This window comes from Podarcis raffonei, chromosome 2, assembly GCF_027172205.1.
Source record: "Podarcis raffonei isolate rPodRaf1 chromosome 2, rPodRaf1.pri, whole genome shotgun sequence".
Taxonomy (NCBI): domain Eukaryota; kingdom Metazoa; phylum Chordata; class Lepidosauria; order Squamata; family Lacertidae; genus Podarcis; species Podarcis raffonei.
Window position 1 is genome coordinate 1,479,529 of NC_070603.1, and position 18,459 is coordinate 1,497,987.

The 18,459-nt window shown below is 46.6% G+C and overlaps 1 protein-coding gene and 1 long non-coding RNA gene across 2 annotated transcripts in view; both read right to left on the reverse strand.

Moving 5' to 3' along the window:
* The window catches only part of OLFM2 (olfactomedin 2), a 239,928-nt gene that overhangs the window by 175,662 nt on the left and 45,807 nt on the right, over positions 1–18,459 (reverse strand). The window lies entirely within an intron of this gene.
* Positions 5,676–17,520, reverse strand: LOC128404135 (uncharacterized). The gene is made up of 3 exons (XR_008328070.1): positions 17,432–17,520; positions 7,359–7,486; positions 5,676–5,791 (listed from the first exon to the last, which is right to left on the reverse strand). It is a non-coding gene; the product is annotated as an uncharacterized LOC128404135 (long non-coding RNA).

Sequence of the window (18,459 nt, forward strand, 5' to 3'; positions counted from 1 at the left end):
TTCTTAAGCAAAGGTTGGATGGTCATTTGTCATGGATGCTTTCATGGGTGCAGCGGGGGGGGGAGCAGGGGGGAGCTGCCCCCCTCCTAGATCAAGTAAAACAATAGAAATACTTAACTAACTGACCAATCATCTTGGTTCTGCCCTAACAAAAGTCCTGCCCCCCCAAAGTCCTGCCCCCCACTAACAAAAATCCTAGCTATGTCCATGGATGCTTTAGCTGAGATTCCTGTATTTCAAGGGGTTGGACTAGATGACCCTTGGGGTCCCTTCCAACTCTACAATTCTATGATTTTCATGAGATAGACAACAACAATTAGCACTATATGTATAATACATATGCTTGCCAGCTCAAGATTATGCTTTCTGTATACAGTGAAGTGGGCTCTTGTCCACCAAAGCATATGCCATAATAAATGTGTTCCTTGTTGTCTTCCCAATAGTGTCAATTTCAAACACCAGAGATGCCCCGGCTCCACTTTTGCCAATGCTACTTCTATCACAAAAACTGATTTTCCCTGCTACTGTATCTTGAGATCTCCCTGACAGTGTTATGCATGTTTACAGAGCAAGCCCCATTGGATTCAGTACATAGGGTGCAGACTGCAATACTATGCCCAGTTACAAGCCCGTGTAGCCAAGTGGTTAAATGGGTCTGTGTCCATTGAACAAAGTGGGGCTTGCTTGTGAGTATCTGCAGCTGCTTAATTCCAAATTTCTCTCATGGAGGGGCGGAGGGGCCGCTCGGGACTTCGTGGAAAGCATGGCCTCCATGGGGCTGTCCCTGAATAAGTCTGGCCCAACCCATAGCTGCGGACATGCCTTGGACCTGGTGTTTACCTCTATGGATGTTGGTGATCTGACACTAAGTAAAAGCGAAACGAAAGAAGTGCCATGGTCAGATCACTTCCTGGTGCAACTGGACTTCTCTGCGACCCATCCCCTCTGCAGGGAGGTGGGACCAATTCGGATGGTCCGCCCCCGCCACTTAATGGATCCAAATGGTTTCCAGAGAGTGGTAGGGGATGCTTTATCCCATGTTGATGGCCTTTCAGCTGATTCCCTGGTGGCCCGCTGGAATGTGGAGTTAACCAGGGCTATTGACTGTTTGGCTCCGAAGCGCCCTCTCCGATTGCATGGAGCCCGGACAGCCCCGTGGTTTTCCACGGATCTCAGGGCAATGAAACAATCGTTGAGACGGCTAGAGCGCCGGTGGCGGATAACTCATTCCGAATCTGACCGGACACAGGTTAGAGCTCAACGTCGAGCCTACCAAGTGGCGATAGCGACGGCAAAGAAGAATTTCTTCACCGCCTCTATTGCATCTGCAGAAAACAGCAGCAGGAGACTTTTTCAGGTGGTTCACAATTTAGCGGAACCACCTGCAACATCGGGGCCCGGTACGGGCCACATGTTCTCCTGCAATGATTTTGCAAAGTTTTTTGCAGATAAAATCGCTCAGATTCGGGAAGAAGTAGACTCCACCGTGGGAGCAGGGCCGGGGCGGGAGAGTGCTAGAGTTCTGTCTAGTCAAGTTGAGTGGGATCAATTCCAATCTGTTACCTCCGAGGATGTGGACAGGCTGCTTGGACGAGTGAAACCAACCACCTGTCTCCTGGATCCTTGCCCATCCTGGCTTATAAAAGCTAGCCGGGAAGGACTGGGCGATGGGCTTCGTGGGGTGGTGAATGCTTCCCTCCGTGAGGGAGCCTTCCCAGACCCGCTGAAAGAGGCGGTTATTAAACCGCTTCTTAAAAAACCATCTTTAGATGCGGCCACGATTGCCAACTATCGCCCAGTCTCAAATCTTCCATTCTTGGGCAAGGTGATTGAGCGAGCGGTTGCCGAACAACTCCAGGCACGCCTGGAAGAAGCGGACCATTTGGATCCCTTCCAGTCGGGATTCAGGCCTCATCATGGGACTGAAACTGCCTTGGTCGCACTGGTTGATGATCTCCGGCGGGCTAGGGACAAAGGTGAGAGCTGTTTCCTAGTTCTGCTGGATCTCTCAGCGGCGTTTGATACCATCGACCATAACATCCTTCTGGACCGTCTGGAGGGGCTGGGAGCTGGGGGCACTGTCATACAGTGGTTCCGCTCCTTCCTCCTGGGCCGTGTTCAGAAAGTGGTGGTGGGGGATGAGTGTTCAGACCCCTGGGCTCTCACTTGTGGGGTGCCTCAGGGTTCTGTCCTCTCCCCCATGCTTTTCAACATTTACATGCAGCCGCTGGGAGAGATCATCAGGAGGTTTGGGCTGGGTGTTCATCAGTATGCGGATGATACCCAGCTCTACCTCTCTTTTAAATCAGAACCAGTGAGGGCGGTGAAGGTCCTGTGTGAGTGTCTGGAGGCGGTTGGAGGATGGATGGCGGCTAACAGATTGAGGTTGAATCCTGACAAGACAGAAGTACTGTTTTTGGGGGACAGGAGGCGGGCAGGTGTGGAGGATTCCCTGGTCCTGAATGGGGTAACTGTGCCCCTGAAGGACCAGGTGCGCAGCCTGGGAGTCATTTTGGACTCACAGCTGTCCATGGAGGCACAGGTCAAATCTGTGTCCAGGGCAGCTGTTTACCAGCTCCATCTGGTACGTAGGCTGAGACCCTATCTGCCTGCGGACTGTCTCGCCAGAGTGGTGCATGCTCTGGTTATCTCCCGCTTGGACTACTGCAATGCGCTCTACGTGGGGCTACCTTTGAAGGTGACTCGGAAACTACAACTAATCCAGAATGCAGCAGCTAGACTGGTGACTGGGGGCGGCCGCCGAGACCATATAACACCGGTCTTGAAAGATCTACATTGGCTCCCAGTACGTTTCCGAGCACAATTCAAAGTGTTGGTGCTGACCTTTAAAGCCCTAAACGGCCTCGGTCCAGTATACCTGAAGGAGCGTCTCCACCCCCATCATTCTGCCCGGACGCTGAGGTCCAGCGCCGAGGGCCTTCTGGCAGTTCCCTCATTGCGGGAAGCAAAGCTACAGGGAACCAGGCAGAGGGCCTTCTCGGTAGTGGCGCCCACCCTGTGGAACGCCCTTCCAGCAGATGTCAAAGAGATAAACAACTACCTGACATTCAGAAGACATCTTAAGGCAGCCCTGTTCAGGGAAGTTTTTAACGTGTGATATTTTACTGTATTTTTGGTTTTTATGGAAGCCGCCCAGAGTGGCTGGGGAGGCCCAGCCAGATGGGTGGGGTATAAATAATAAATTATTATTATTATTATTATTATTATTATTATTATTATTATTATTACTCAGTGGTACATGGCCAAGGCCAAAATTTGCATGGCCAAGGTCTGAGGTTCAGGCAGGTTCCTATCTGAAATCCTGGAGTCCCACTTCAAGCCAGTGTTGACAACACTGAGCAAGACGGACTAATGGTCTGTTTTAGTACAAGGCATTGTCCTCAATTCAGAAAGATGTAATTCAGAATAACTGCACAAAAGGTTGCACATCTTCTACACACACAAACACCTGTATACTTGGGTTAGGCATCCAGTAGTAGGCTAGGGCAGGGATAGCCAATGATGCCCTCCAGATGTTGTCAAGAATGATGAGAGTTGGAGTCCAGCAAGAAGTCAACAGCACCTGAAGGACACCACACTGCTTCCTATGCTATGATTTTTTCCAATTTGCCAGATAGACCAGCTAGTATTTCTGTAGAGATTAGATGTATTATGTTGGTGCACTGAGCTATAACACAATCTTTTTGCAGATTTAAAGTAGAAATGGCCAACTTCCGTATGCTTATGAAATACTATATTCTACAAACCAATCTTCCCAAACCTCCCGATATTTTGGACTATAACTCCCTAGTTAACATGGCCAGTGGCCAGGGAACATGGGAGCTGTAGTTCAACAACATCCACAGGGCAGCAGGAAGCTTGCTCCTGATAGTGGGTCATAGACTACCCACAATGATGTCTTCACTGATAATGAAGATGGGGCCATCTAGCAAAACGAGTTATGGACCACAGGTGCCCAAGCATAGCTATAGCATTATGCACAGCTATGCCCAAGGAGAGATACAGCGCTAATACCTAGACTGAAAACATTTCCTTCACCTTTTCCAACAATTGGAGCTAGGCATCCCCCACCTTTTTAAAAAGCAAAAAACAAAACATAAATTGATTCAAATGTGGTTGAGTCCATCAGCTTTGGCCACCTCTGTCTTAAGAGTCTGGGCTATTGCAGATGTATTCTGCTTCTGCTTCTGCTTCTTTGGCGATCACTCGTAGCTGAGTAAGATTGTCTTCCATAAACATGGTTTTAAAAGTGAGTCCGTAAGTGACTGTGGAGGCCAATTCTGGATCCACAAGTCCGTCCACAGTGGGAACATTGGTTTCTGGGCAGGAGTTAATCACGGTGTGGATTTGCGTGCCTTTCTCTTAGCATGTTTCTCCCTTGCGTTCTGAGTTTGAGTGTCTTCAAAGCCCATGCCACCTTTGGTAAAGGCTGGTCTCCAACTGGAGCGCTCATAGGCCATTGTTTCCCAGTTGTCAGTGTTTATATTACATTTTTTTTTAGATTTGCCTAGAGACAGTCTTTAAACCTCTTTTGTTGAGCATTATGCTTTCCATTTTTACGTTCGGAATAGAGTAGTTGCTTTGGAAGACAATAATCAGGCATCTGCACATGACCAGTCCAACAAAGTTGATGTTGAAGAATCATTACTTCAACACTAGTGATCTTTGCTTCTTCCAATACACTGGCATTAGTTTGCCTATCTTCCAAAGTGATGTGTAAAAATTTTCGGAGACACCATTGATGAAATATTTCCAGGAGTTGGAAATGTCGTTTATAAGTGGTCCATGTTTCACAAACATACAGTAAGGTTGGTAGTACAATAGCTTTGTAAACAAGCATTTTGGTTTCCTTGTGAATGTCCTGGTCCTCAAACACTCTGCACTTCAATCGGGAGAAACCTCACTCGCAGAGCTCAGGCGATGCTGGATTTCAGCATCAATGTTGGCTCTTGTGGAAAGATAACTGCCTGCAACATGTTCTTAACCCAATAACAGTATATTAGTGGTGGATTGATTCTGTTCTCCTAGTGCTGTGATGCTACACTGTTATGGGAGGTGCTATAGTGCAACAAAGGTTGGAACAAAAAAAAAACCCTCAGAACATTTGCGGTATGGAAAGTTATGGGATTTCAGCAGGAAGTTACACTGACTGGAAATGGAGCAGACCGATTTTCAAATGATAGATGAAGGAGTGTGGAGGAGAGGCAGGATCATGGCAACAGAGTGTGAAGGAGGGGTGGGCGAGGTCATGGTGGCAGGCTCCACCCTACCAAAATGAGTGTTCAACTGAATATTAGAACTAGGCGGGCCAACTCCTAGGGGCAGAGATGTCTTGGGCCCCCTCAATATCTGCTGGCAGGGGGCTGGGCCCCCATGATGTTGAGGGAGTGGAGGAAGCTGAGCATGGTGTGGTTCAGTGGCTGGCTCCTCCTGAGTGCAAGAGAGGAATCTACGTCATGCTGACTTCTGCCCTTGACCTCCTCCCAACGATGCTATGTTGTGCATGCATTGCACACATGACATCACACGTGTGCACCGTGCACCTTCCCCCCCCATTTTGGGCGCAAGACAGCACCTCTGGCTAGATCATAGCCTATGCAGGTATGACTATATGCATGTAGAGCTGTCTCCACATAATAAGGAAACATGGATCATACAGACAAAGGTTATATTTGCAGTTCAAATGAGCATGCAGGCTGATTCAACAATCCTGCTTACTCACACTCACTCCTTATGACTCCAGCCGACGCACATGTGAGCAAGGCTAGACCTGAAATGAGAATGATGTGAAATAAACTTAGGAAGATGTTGAAGGGTTTGGAATGCGGGGTGGAAGGAAAGACACACATCTGGCCAATCAAAACTTTTCTCCAAGTGCCACCAACTTAGGTGTGAAAGTAAGGGACAGGGAGTCAGAACACAGCAGTGTGGAAGGGAGCCTTGATTAGTGTTAATGGAACATTCCCCAGTCTATTAGACAAAGCTCATAATCTTGGTGTAGGAGAACAATCCTCTGCAGAAATGCTGGTGAGAGGGTGCATGCACAACAACTGGGAAGTGATGGTGTTAGATGCCACCAACTCAAGGCAGACCACTGACATACAGCTGGAGCATTAGAAGTTGCCTTTTACTGATTCAGAGCATTGGTCTACTAGGCTTATCAGGGATGGGGAATCTGTGGCATTCCAGATGTTGCTGAACTACAGGTACCATCGGACTACAGCTACCATCAACCCATAACCATTAGCCCTGCTGGCCAGGGCTGCGGAGGAGTTGAAGTCTAACAACCTCCGGAAGGTGCCATATTGACTGCCCCTGATCTACACGACTGACAGTGGCTCTCCATCATTTTGGACATGAGTTTTTCCCAGCCCAAAGTGGAGATGTGAGGGATTGAATTTGGGTCCTTCTAAATGCAAAGTGTTTGCTCTTCCATGAAGCAATGTCCCTTCCCCAGCTGGCTACAGCTCTTCAGGTTCTCAGGCACAGTTCTTTCCCAGTCCAGCTGTAATCTTTCACCTGGAGATGCAAGATAATGAACATTGGACTTTATCACGAAATGCATGTGCACTGCCGCTGAGCTTTGACCCATCAGAGAATGGGAAAGTATATGCCATTCTCATAGATTTATGAACACAAGAAGGTGAGATGATTCTACAATATGAAGTTGTGGGTTCTCAATGAAAATCACTGAGAAAGAGGCACATTTTCCAGTACTATTTAAATGTTTGCGTAAATCAGTGAGCCCTAGTTGAAGGATACAGTAAAACAGGCTTAGATTTAAAAACTAGCAGAAAGCCTAGTTGGTATTTGAGCAATGGACCACATTGTCTAAGGTGGCTGCAGAGTCCTTTTCCTTGAAAGTTTTCAAAGAGAGAGAGAAGAAAGACCAGACTGGCATCTGCTAGAGTGGATTAAGAACACACACACACACACACACACACACACACACACACACACACACATATATATATATATATATATATATATATATATATATATATATATATATATAAAATGGTGGCCCTTTCCTGGTCAGATATGAATTTCCCAGCAGTCCTGTTAGCTAAACATGTGGATTTTTCTACAGGACTGGGAGATGTACTGGCTTAGGGCAGTCAGTCAACAGCAGCAGAGGATGTCCTAGTGTGGCAGAGGTGCTTACCTGACCTCCTAGCAGTTAAGTTGCTGTTGTTTACTGTGCAAGGTGAGTTGGTGGTGAGGTTGGTGTAGTGCAAGCATACCATCAGCACTCCTGTCAGTGTGTTTGCACCACATCACTCTATCTACCACCTCACTCCTCACCCTTCCCCTCCTGATAAGCTGCAGAAACTCACCTGCGAGAAGGTCAGGTAAATGCCTCTGGCCAGCTGTGCGAGCTTCTGCTGGTCAATGGGGCCCTTCAAAGAACCCCTAGATTCTGTAACATTTTACAGGAGATTCAGTACAGCAGTGAGCAACAAAACTGCAAATGAAAAACAGCAAGTTAATATGTTATAATGGTGAATGAGGAAATGATGGCTCTACAGCCATTCCAAACAGCTGGGACTCCTGCCTTAAGGGATGCAGATGGAAGGGCAGCAGAGTCCTCTAGTGGTGGCTGTCAAGATCCTAATTCATCTCTCCATTCAGAAAACGGAAATAGCTTTCTTCTTTGGACAAAAAGCTAGTGACTTCTCATTTTCTCCTGATGCAGGACCCACCTTTTGCTCCAGCCTACAATACATCACAAACAGAGCAGGGCAGGACATCCACTGAAAACCAAACCAACCACAAAACAGGTGAAGCACCACTGCTGGGGAAAAGAAGGGGGGGGGGATATAGTTCAGAGATAGGGAACCTGTGACTTTCCAGATGGCACTGAACTAGAACTTCCAGCACCCCTGGCCATTGGCTATGCTGCCCGCAGCTGAGGGGAGTTGTAGTCCAAAACATCAAGAGGGCACCAGTTTCCCCACTCATGCCACCCCCACCCATTTTCAAGGGGGTGGGGAGGATCCCTCCTCAAGTGCACACGTCTAACCGGAAATACTGTAGTGGCTGCTGTCATGAGAGCATGACAAGAGCTACGCTGGATCAGGCCAAGGGCTCATCCAGTCTAGCATCCCATTCCAAAGTGGCCAACCAGATGCTTATGGGAAGTGTGCAAGCATGACCAGAGTGCAACAGCCCTCCCCCCTCTAGAATTCCCAGCAACTGAAGTGGAGGTAAAACAGAGGCTGTCAATGGCTACAATGGCTATCAGTGTCCATCTGTTGGCTTTCTGTCATCTATCAGTATGATCATTCCATTTTCATTCCTGCCTCTTTCCACCTGCAGGCCTGTCAACCACAACCAACCGGTGGGTTGCCCTGCTTGCCCGTATCTAACACTGGTTGGCTGTTTATTTGAAATGTTATAAGCTCATTACTGCTTTTACTAGACATCAGGAACAAACTATACCTATAAATAAAACCACCAATTAACATCTGTCTTTTGACTCTGTTGTTATATTGCTCTGTCAATAAAGGGATATCATGAAACTCCTAGAGAGAGAATTGATTGGAAATGTATTGATTGCAAATAGAATAATTTTAGAAAAATGCTAGTGAAGGGGGAGGGGATCCATATTGTGTCAAATACAATGGATAAAAAGAAATTTACACCCTTTAAGTGTCTGGAAGAGAAAAGAGCACAGGAAGTGTGTATTCAGTCATTCTTCAGCAATATGATCCAATTTTCAAAAATTTCCATGATGTCTCTCTTTTTTAGCAGTGCTTTATTCTGTTTTTGCTAATAATGAGAAATGCAAGGAAATCAGCCCTGAGTGCTCACTGGAAGGTCAGATCCTGAAGATGAGGCTCCAATACTTTGGCCACCTCATGAGAAGAGAAGACTCCCTGGAAAGGACCCTGATGTTGGGAAAGATGGAGGGCACAAGGAGAAGGGGACGACAGAGGACGAGATGGTGGGAAAGTGTTCTCGAAGCTACCAGCATGAGTTTGACCAAACTGCGGGAGGCAGTGGAAGACAGGAGTGCCTGGCATGCTCTGGTCCATGGGGTCACGAAGAGTCGGACACGACTAAATGACAACAACAACAATTGAGGCACTAAAGCTTCAGAGCATAGTAAGACAAGGTCAGGAGTCACGAGCAGCCAGATCTGTGCATGTCTTGTGCAACCTGATCACACCATGCCAGCAAGCAGAGAATCTGGGCTCTGGAACTGGATGCAGGCAAACACTTGAGGCAATGCCAGCAACACCTAGAAGAGTCTCAGAAGCCAAGGATATTCCTGTGCATGTATAGGTAAAGGTAAAGGTACCCCTGCCCGTACGGGCCAGTCGTGTCCGACTCTAGGGTTGTGCGCCCATCTCACTTAAGAGGCCGGGGGCCAGCGCTGTCCGGAGACACTTCCGAGTCACGTGGCCAGCGTGACGAAGCTGCTCTGGCGAGCCAGCACCAGCGCAGCACACGGAAACGCCGTTTACCTTCCCGCTATAAAGCGGTACCTATTTATCTACTTGCACTTAGGGGTGCTTTCGAACTGCTAGGTGGGCAGGAGCTGGGACCGAAAGACGGGAGCTCACCCCGCCGCGGGGATTTGAACCGCCGACCATATGATCAGCAAGTCCTAGGCACTGAGGTTTTACCCACAGCGCCACCCGCGTGCCTCCTGTGCATGTATACCCGGGGCTAAGTCCCCTCAAGTTCAATGGAACCTTTTTTCAGGTGTGTGTATGCAACAAGAGTGGGACACCTTCCAGTGATAACCATAGCCAATTAATAGAGAGATATAGAGATGCTTAATTTGTATCATTTATACAAAGTGCAGAATCTAAATGGGATTTCATGCAATTTTAGCTATTTCTCATTTTTCTCCTAGTTTTGGTCGGCATGTGGAAGGGAGGGTAGCGATCATAAAACTTCATGGAGGATAAGGCTTCTTACTATGACAGCTCTGTCCTCCCTCTGAGAACCAGTTGCTGGGAAGCACAAGTGGGGAGTGAGAGGGGCTGCGGTGCTCAGGTCCTGTTTCCAGGCTTCCACATTGGCATCTGGCTTGTTACTGTGAGGACAGGATGGGCCTTTGGCTTGTTCCAATGGGGCTCTTCTAACGTTCTTAAGAAGTGCTTTTCAAGGGCAAAAACAAAACCAACAACTCTGCAATAGATCTCAACTGAGTGGACTACATAAGAAAAATAAGCATGTGGTGTCCATTGATTCTAGAATAAAATGTTGTGCATACACAGCCTCTGTCTCTCGCTTCTGAGATTTCCTTAGGCAATTCCTCCATAAATCTTTCTGGAACGATGAGGATGAGCAACTTGGATGTTGCTTGTTTTTTAAAGGGAGCCTAACGTTGTTATGTAAACACTCAGTACCATCTTTTTAATTTCCCCCTCCTCAGCTTATGTGGAATCACAGCATAAATATAACCTCTAGATATGCAATGAAAGGAGAGACCTGGGATCACAGAGAAAATGCCTCAACCTTGTCGAACATCCAGCCTCCTGAGTTAATTCAGACACAGCATGCAGAGTGACAGTCAAGAGAGATTTAAACAGATCTGGGAAGTCCTGTCAGGCAGGCACATATAAGGTACAAATGACATTAGATATGAGCAACTGTGATAAAAATGGTCTCCAATTAAAGCTAAAGTGCAATGGGGGTGGGGGACCCTGAACCCAGAATCCCTAATTCATCACCACCATTCCCTCCAAGCAATGCAGCACACTGAACAAATCAGAGGATTGGAATGCAGGTCTTGTATTGCCTTTCTTAAAGAAAGGTGATCGGTCGATAGGTTTCAATTATCAAGGAGCCAGACTCCTGTCAATAGCTGGAACAATTTTCATTGCAGCAAAACTTCTGCTGGGCAGGCAGAGAGTATAATCCAGGAGGTGGGACCTACAGATGGCTAGGGGGCCAGATACTAATATCTCCCTCCCTATGCAAACCAAGTGTGGCATGTAGACAGGACTGCCCATCTGCCCACTCCCTGATGTTCCAGCTGATCAGCTGATCTTAGGGGATTGGGAAGAACCATGCAGGAAGTTATACAAACCACTCATGGCTCTTTGCAAGCCCTGACAATCAGCTTTGCAAGTGATGATCCACTGATTGGCACCACCTGCAAATCCCTTTGACCCAGCTGCATCTTTACATGACATCAGGCGTAGGACAGGTGGGCATGGCCTGGCCATATTGTCTGCTGGGCAAAATAGGGAGGCCCGGTGGAACTGGGCCCTCCGGCCAAAGGCTTCCCACCACTGGTGTAATCATATGCATCAGGATATTCAACATGGCAACCTCAGATATTGTTGGACTGCAACTCCAATCAGCCCTAGGCAGCATGGCCAATTGTTAGAGAGGATAGATTTTGTAGGTCCAGGAGCTTTTCATTCACGCCCTTAGGTATTCACTTTGCACCACATCCTTAGAGCAAGCAGGGTATAGGACTGCAACCAATGGCCATCCAATGGGGCTTACCTGAGAGTGATTCAGTGTGATGTGGTCAGGATGAGCTATACTAGACATTGCCAGGAAGCAAGCTGGCTTTAGCATCTCCATCTGACAGTAGTTAATTACAAAAAAGGCTGAGTTCAACAAAGCTTGTTTTATGGCCTTTAATGATTTCCAACAAACCTTTAATTCTGTCTACAGGTCCAGTCTTTGGGAACCAAAGCATCCTTGGGGGTATCTAACATGGTGGAAAACTCTTCTCTTTGGATGCTTTTATTAAAAGTTCTATGCCTCCCTTGAATATAAACATCTGCAGGAAGAGGAATTCAACGTAGCACTATGGCAATAATGCCACCAGCACAAGCCTTTCAGCTTGCTGGGTAGAACAATCCCTCTCTCCTCCCTCCATGTGATGTTCTGGGGGTTCTCCTGACCCCCGACCCAATTTTGAGGAGTGCAGGGGAACACGGAGGGTGAGGGGAAAGCCCCATTGAACTAGCACAAGTCTTTGTGCAGGCTTCTGCTAGCAGGACTAATTAACTGAATCCCAGCCTTGATAATGCACAAAGAATAAAAAATAAAACTATGCCATAACAAAAATGATAATAAAATCAAAGGGGCTGCAGATGGACAAAACAGCATAGTTTAAGGCCTGGGAAAATAAAGTGCCCAGTGCCAAAAGTTTAATAGAACATCAAGGTCATATCCAACTAAGTTTTATTCACAGTGGACCCATTGACATGACTGGACCTGAAAGATATCTCACCCCATATAGACTCAGTCAATCTCTGCATTCTGCAAGTGAGGGCCTCCTACATTGGGAGTTCATGATGGCTGGGAGTTTGTTAAGAGGGAGATAGTAAAAGCACAACTTCAGGCAATACCAATGAGATGGAAACATGGAAGGTGCCTAAAGAAGCCAGGGTGGCTATCTAAAGAACTTTTAACTGAGTTAAGATTAAAAAAGGATGTGTAAAAAAATGGAAAAGGGGGGAAACCACCAAAGAGGAATTCAAACAAATAGCCAGCACGTGTAGACACAAAGTCAGAAAAGCTAAAGCACAGAATGAACTCAGGCTTGCTAGAGAGGTTAAAAGCAACAAAAAAGGCTTTTATGGGTATGTTCGTAGCAAAAGGAAGAACAAAGAAACAGTGGGGTCACTCAGAGGAGAAGATGGTGAAATGCAAACAGGGGACACAGAAAGGCCTTCTTTGCCTCAGTCTTCTCCGATAAAGAAAACAATGCCCGACCTGAAGAATTTGGTGCAAATGATTCAGCAGAGGAAACACAGCCCAGAATAACTAAGGAGATAGTACAAGTGGATGTAGCCTACCTTGATTTCAGGAAGGCATTTGACAAGGTGCCCCATGATATTCTTGTAAAGAAGCTGGTAAAATGCAGTCTTGACTATGCTACCACTCAGTGGATTTGTAACTGGCTGACTGACTGAACCCAAAGGGTGCTCATCAATGGTTCCTCTTCATCCTGGAGAAGAGTGACTAGTGGGGTGCCACAGGGTTCTGTCTTGGGCCCAGTCTTATTCAACATCTTTATCAACGACTTGGATGATGGACTCAAGGGCATCCTGATCAAATTTGCAGATGACACCAAACTGGGAGGGGTGGCTAACACCCCAGAGGACAGGATCACACTTCAAAATGACCTTGACAGATTAGAGAACTGGGCCAAAACAAACAAGATGAATTTTAACAGGGAGAAATGTAAAGTATTGCACTTGGGCAAAAAAAATGAGAGGCACAAATACAAGATGGGTGACACCTGGCTTGAGAGCAGTACATGTGAAAAGGGTCTAGGAGTCTTGGTTGACCACAAACTTGACATGAGCCAACAGTGTGACGCGGCAGCTAAAAAAGCCAATGCAATTCTGGGCTGCATCAAGAGGAGTATAGCATCTAGATCAAGGGAAGTAATAGTGCCACTGTATTCTGCTCTGGTCAGACCTCACCTGGAGTACTGTGTCCAGTTCTGGGCACCACAGTTCAAGAAGGACACTGACAAACTGGAACATGTCCAGAGGAGGGCAACCAAAATGGTCAAAGGCCTGGAAACAATGCCTTATGAGGAACGGCTAAGGGAGCTGGGCATGTTTAGCCTGGAGAAGAGGAGGTTAAGGGGTGATATGATAGCCATGTTCAAATATATAAAAGGATGTCACATAGAGGAGGGAGAAAGGTTGTTTTCTGCTGCTCCAGAGAAGCGGACACGGAGCAATGGATCCAAACTACAAGAAAGAAGATTCCACCTAAACATTAGGAAGAACTTCCTGACAGTAAGAGCTGTTTGACAGTGGAATTTGCTGCCAAGGAGTGTGGTGGAGTCTCCTTCTTTGGAGGTCTTTAAGCAGAGGCTTGACAACCATATGTCAGGAGTGCTCTGATGGTGTTTCCTGCTTGGCAGGGGGTTGGACTCGATGGCCCTTGTGGTCTCTTCCAACTCTATGATTCTATGATTCTATGATTCTACATCTTATCAGGAAGCACATTCCACACAAAGTAGAAATCAAGTATTTAGTGTTGTGGCATCTGCCCTTTGGAATGCCATCCCCTTGAATATTAGAATATTGTCTTTTGGGCACCACAGAAGACCTGCCTCTTCTAACCAGCCCTTTAAGCTGAGCTCATTCCCAGTCTGCATGTATCCTGGAATTGTTTTTAAGATGCTTTTAAAACTTGTTGTCTGCCACTCCTTGGGGAGCTCTTTGGGGAGGAAGGAAACTTTAAAATAAAATAGTCACACTTACCAATTTCAATGGGTCTATGCTGAGTAAGACTGGCAGCAGATGCAACTCTCCGCTTTGTATTTTCCCATGTGCCACTTCTCAAGGTGGCGTGCATGGTTACCCCCCCTTTTTTATCCTCACAACACCCCTATGAGGTAGGATAGGCCCAAGGTCACACCATGAGCTTCGTGGCTGAGTGGTGATTTGAGCCCTGGTCTCCCAGGGGCTGGCCTGACAGTCAACTCACCACTCTGCTTGTCAGTGCCTGGGTGTATGGCTCTTCCCAGCCTCTTTCCCTGAGAGTCTGCAGGCAAGGAGCAAGATGCTTTCCAACTGAGCTAAATGGCTTGAGAGTGCAGGGCAGGGATAAAACTAGACATTCTTTCACTTGGTCAAAGACCTACTTGGGCACTCCCCTCCACACACATGCACATTTGTGTACACACACACATAGGCTGGGAGCCCTACTGGTGCCCCTCCGGTGGCTTCACCTGGGGCAAAAACCCCAACTAGTCCCCCTGTAGCTATGGCACTAGTGCAGGGCTTCCTCGGAAGGGACCATGGCCCAGTGGAAGAGCACATGCTTTCCATGCAGAGGATCCTTGCTCCATTCACTTTGTTGTTTGTTGTTGTTTAGTCGTTTAGTCGTGTCCGACTCTTTGTGACCCCATGGACCAGAGCACGCCAGGCACTCCTGTCTTCCACTGCCTCCCGCAGTTTGGTCAAACTCATGCTGGTAGCTTTGAGAACACTGTCCAACCATCTCATCCTCTGTCATCCCCTTCTCCTTGTGCCCTCCATCTTTCCCAACATCAGGTCTTTTCCAGGGAGTCTTCTCTTCTCATGAGGTAGCCAAAGTATTGGAGCCTCAGCTTCAGGATCTGTCCTTCCAGTGAGCACTCATGCCTGATTTCCTTCAGAATGGATAGTTTTGATCTTCTTGCAGTCCATGGGACTCTTAAGAGTCTCCTCCAGCACCATAATTCAGAAGCATCCATTCTTCAGCGATCACTTCCATACATCACTACTGGGAAAACCATAGCGTTAACAATATGGACCTTTGTTGGCAAGGTGATGTCTCTGCTTTTTAAGATGCTGTGTAGGTTTGTCATTGCTTTTCTCCCAAGAAGCAGGTGTCAGGAGTGCATGCAGGATCCGCTCCCTGTGACCAGTAGGGCTTCGCAGGACTGGGGCCTTCCTAAGTTTGTTCTGGAGAGGCAAGGCGCGGCTGCACAGGTGAGGCCAATTGGTAACTCACTGTGCCTGGTGGCTAGAGCTGGGAAGGGATATAACATCAGCATTTCCCTTCGGCTCTTTGCCACAGCAACACATTTCCTGTCTTGCTGCGTTTGGCTTCTTGCTTCCTGATCTTTGGACAAATGACTTCATGACTGCTTGCTTCTCAACCCTCAGACCCTTGACTTCATGACTCCCTGCTTCCTGACCCTCAGACCCCTGGCTTCTGGACTCTCGTTCCTGCTCCCACCCCGCCATTCTGCCCACGGTCCCGACATCCTCAGCCTGGACTTCGATCACCTGTAGGCCAGACTGTGACAGCAGGCCTCTTTTAATTTCGTGGCTGCTGTCACCATCTGCAGTGATCATGCAGCCCAAGAAAGTAAAATCTCTCACTGCCTCCATTTCTTCCCCTTTTATTTGCCAGGAGGTGATGTGAACAGTAGCCATGATCTTATATATATTTTTTTATGTTTTTCACTAGAACCTTCAATGAAAAGGGTCAGGCAATAGGTGGTGGGGCAAGACCTAGGCCGGAGACATGCCAATTGCTGGATTTATTCTGTTGTTACTCTGGGGAGGTTACTAAAATATCTTGTGCCCGACTCTCTTGTGGCCACACTGATGAGCAGGTGAAGTGAACTTGGTACAGTAAGACTGAAGTGAGAGACAGAGGTGGCAGCAGGTGGGTGAGCAAAAGGAATGGAACAATAATTTAATGACCAGTGGCGAGATCTAGGATCTGCTGATCCCGTCATACTCCTAACTGAACAGTCACCACAAATCTTGGCTTCTCAAACTGCTGCTGAGGCAGCAAAATGTGGATTCCTTTTCAAATCCAGAAAAACAAGTAGTGCCATTCATCATTTTTTCTTTTTTAAAAAGCACACCACACCCCTCAATTTATCATGAAATAGCTATCAACACAGCCAGCACACTTCAATGGAAACAACTGATTTGTCTAGCTCAGGTTTTTATCAGCAAATGCAGGTATTTCACATGAAATAACCACCTGATGAATTAGCTCGGCTGCTGCAGAGCCTAAGAAAAGCCATAAAACAGAGCCATGGACCTGATCCAGCCAAAGTTAAGTACATCTAACTTCCAATCCCATGTACGTTTACCAAGAAGTAAGTCTTGCCAAGTTCAGTGGGGCTCAGTCCCAACTAAGCGAGCAGAGCACTCTGCCACAGAAATAAATACGACTTAAAGGTGCAACCTTTGGGTTGGATCATGAACCAGGACAAAATGGAATCATATAATGGGGTAGTTTTAACTGTGTTAGCACATGGAGTCAAAACATGGGCTTACTAAGCAAGCCAATGGAAAGTATCTTGGCCTCCTTGATTCTTAAGTGTTTTGCTTCAGATATAGAAGGGGAATTTAGCAGTAGCAGCAATTGGAAGTGTGCCAAAAGGATTTCTCTGGCTGCTCTATCGTGTCCGCAACCCTTTTGCTGCTTGAATGAATCAAACTTGCAGCCCCATAATTGATAGCTGTATTGTGTTCATACAGCTCAGTGCTGCACAAGTTTCTTGGGCGGTAAACCTTGCTGTGCTCCTTGGAATTTACTCCCAAGTATGTGAGCATAAGATGGCTGCCTTAGCATGAGACACGGCTTAAATTGACCAGGGCATGTCTAGTTGAGTGTTGGAGACCAACACAGGTTAACCAAACGGATTAAATGAATGGCTGCAATTACTTCACATTTTAAAACTTCTCAGTTAAATCTGAGAAGCAGCTCAGAATCTAAGAGCACTTGTCTTGCACACAGAAGACCCCATATTCAGTTGTGGCCCTATCAGCCTATTTGACACATACACACCCTTCTGCAGAATTTGAAATGCCATAGATCATATATTCTGGACAAATGCCCATCTTAACTAATAAGTGGGCTGGGCATGAACCTGATGTTTGATCCTTGGGCAAGATGGGCAATAGCAATAGATGGAAGCACCAATCAGGGAACTCAGCCTGAGTTGACTTACATAGCTGCACTGCTCAGCCACTTCTGTCCTCCTGCAAATAGGTTCTCATGAAGGTGCTCTTATCTAGCCCTCAAAGGAAAGCTTCCCAAGTCTAGACCATTGATCCATAAAATGAAAGCAATAATCAATGTTCTGTACTATAACATAAATAAGATAGTATTGTAGATGATAAAAATAATAATAAAAAAAATTCTTACCTGCACTGATGATTGTCATTGTTTGGATGGGAGGCTTTTATCCATTTCCGCAGTCACACAATCAATCAATCAATCAATCAATCAGTAAATCAGTAGCTGAACTGGGTTCCACACAGTCACAAAAACAAATTAACCGAAAAAGCCTCAAAATCAAAAATGCAAAATAAATAGCCAAAACAAAAGCACCAAACTTAATCCATTCCACAAGTCTGTTTGACTTCTGAAATGTTCGAAAACCAAGGCACAGCTTCTGATTGGTGCAGGCGCCCCAGAAACAATAGCCAACTGCCACATCAGACATTCATCTTATGCAAAACATTCAAAAACTGGAACACTTACTTCTGGGTTTTTGGCATTTGGGAACCAAGGCGTTTGAGAACCAAGGTACCACTGTACTCCGAAACTCCATTTACCCTTCCTCCAGCCAGGTATGAATAATTGCCCCAAACGCAATGTATTCTGCTCAATCAATTATTTTGCCAGCCATGTCTAGGCTGCCAACAAAAAGAAAGGCACAGGTAATAATATCACACTTTGTGCTCCTACAGGACTGGTGGTGAGCCTATGGCCCTCCAGGTGCTGTTGGACTCCAGCATCACTGGCCACTGGCCATGCTGGTTCTGGGACTGAGGGGAGTTGGCATCCAAAGTTGCCATTTATATGTTGAGTATCAAGTTTTCCACAGTCCTTCAGTTATATGCAGTAACATCTGCAATGTTTACCCATACTAACCTGAATCCTATTGGTGTTTGCAATGTGAAGGTTGTAGTCATCTAAGTTTTACTCAAAGTAGACCCACTGAAATTAAGGCCCCAAATTAACATTAATTTC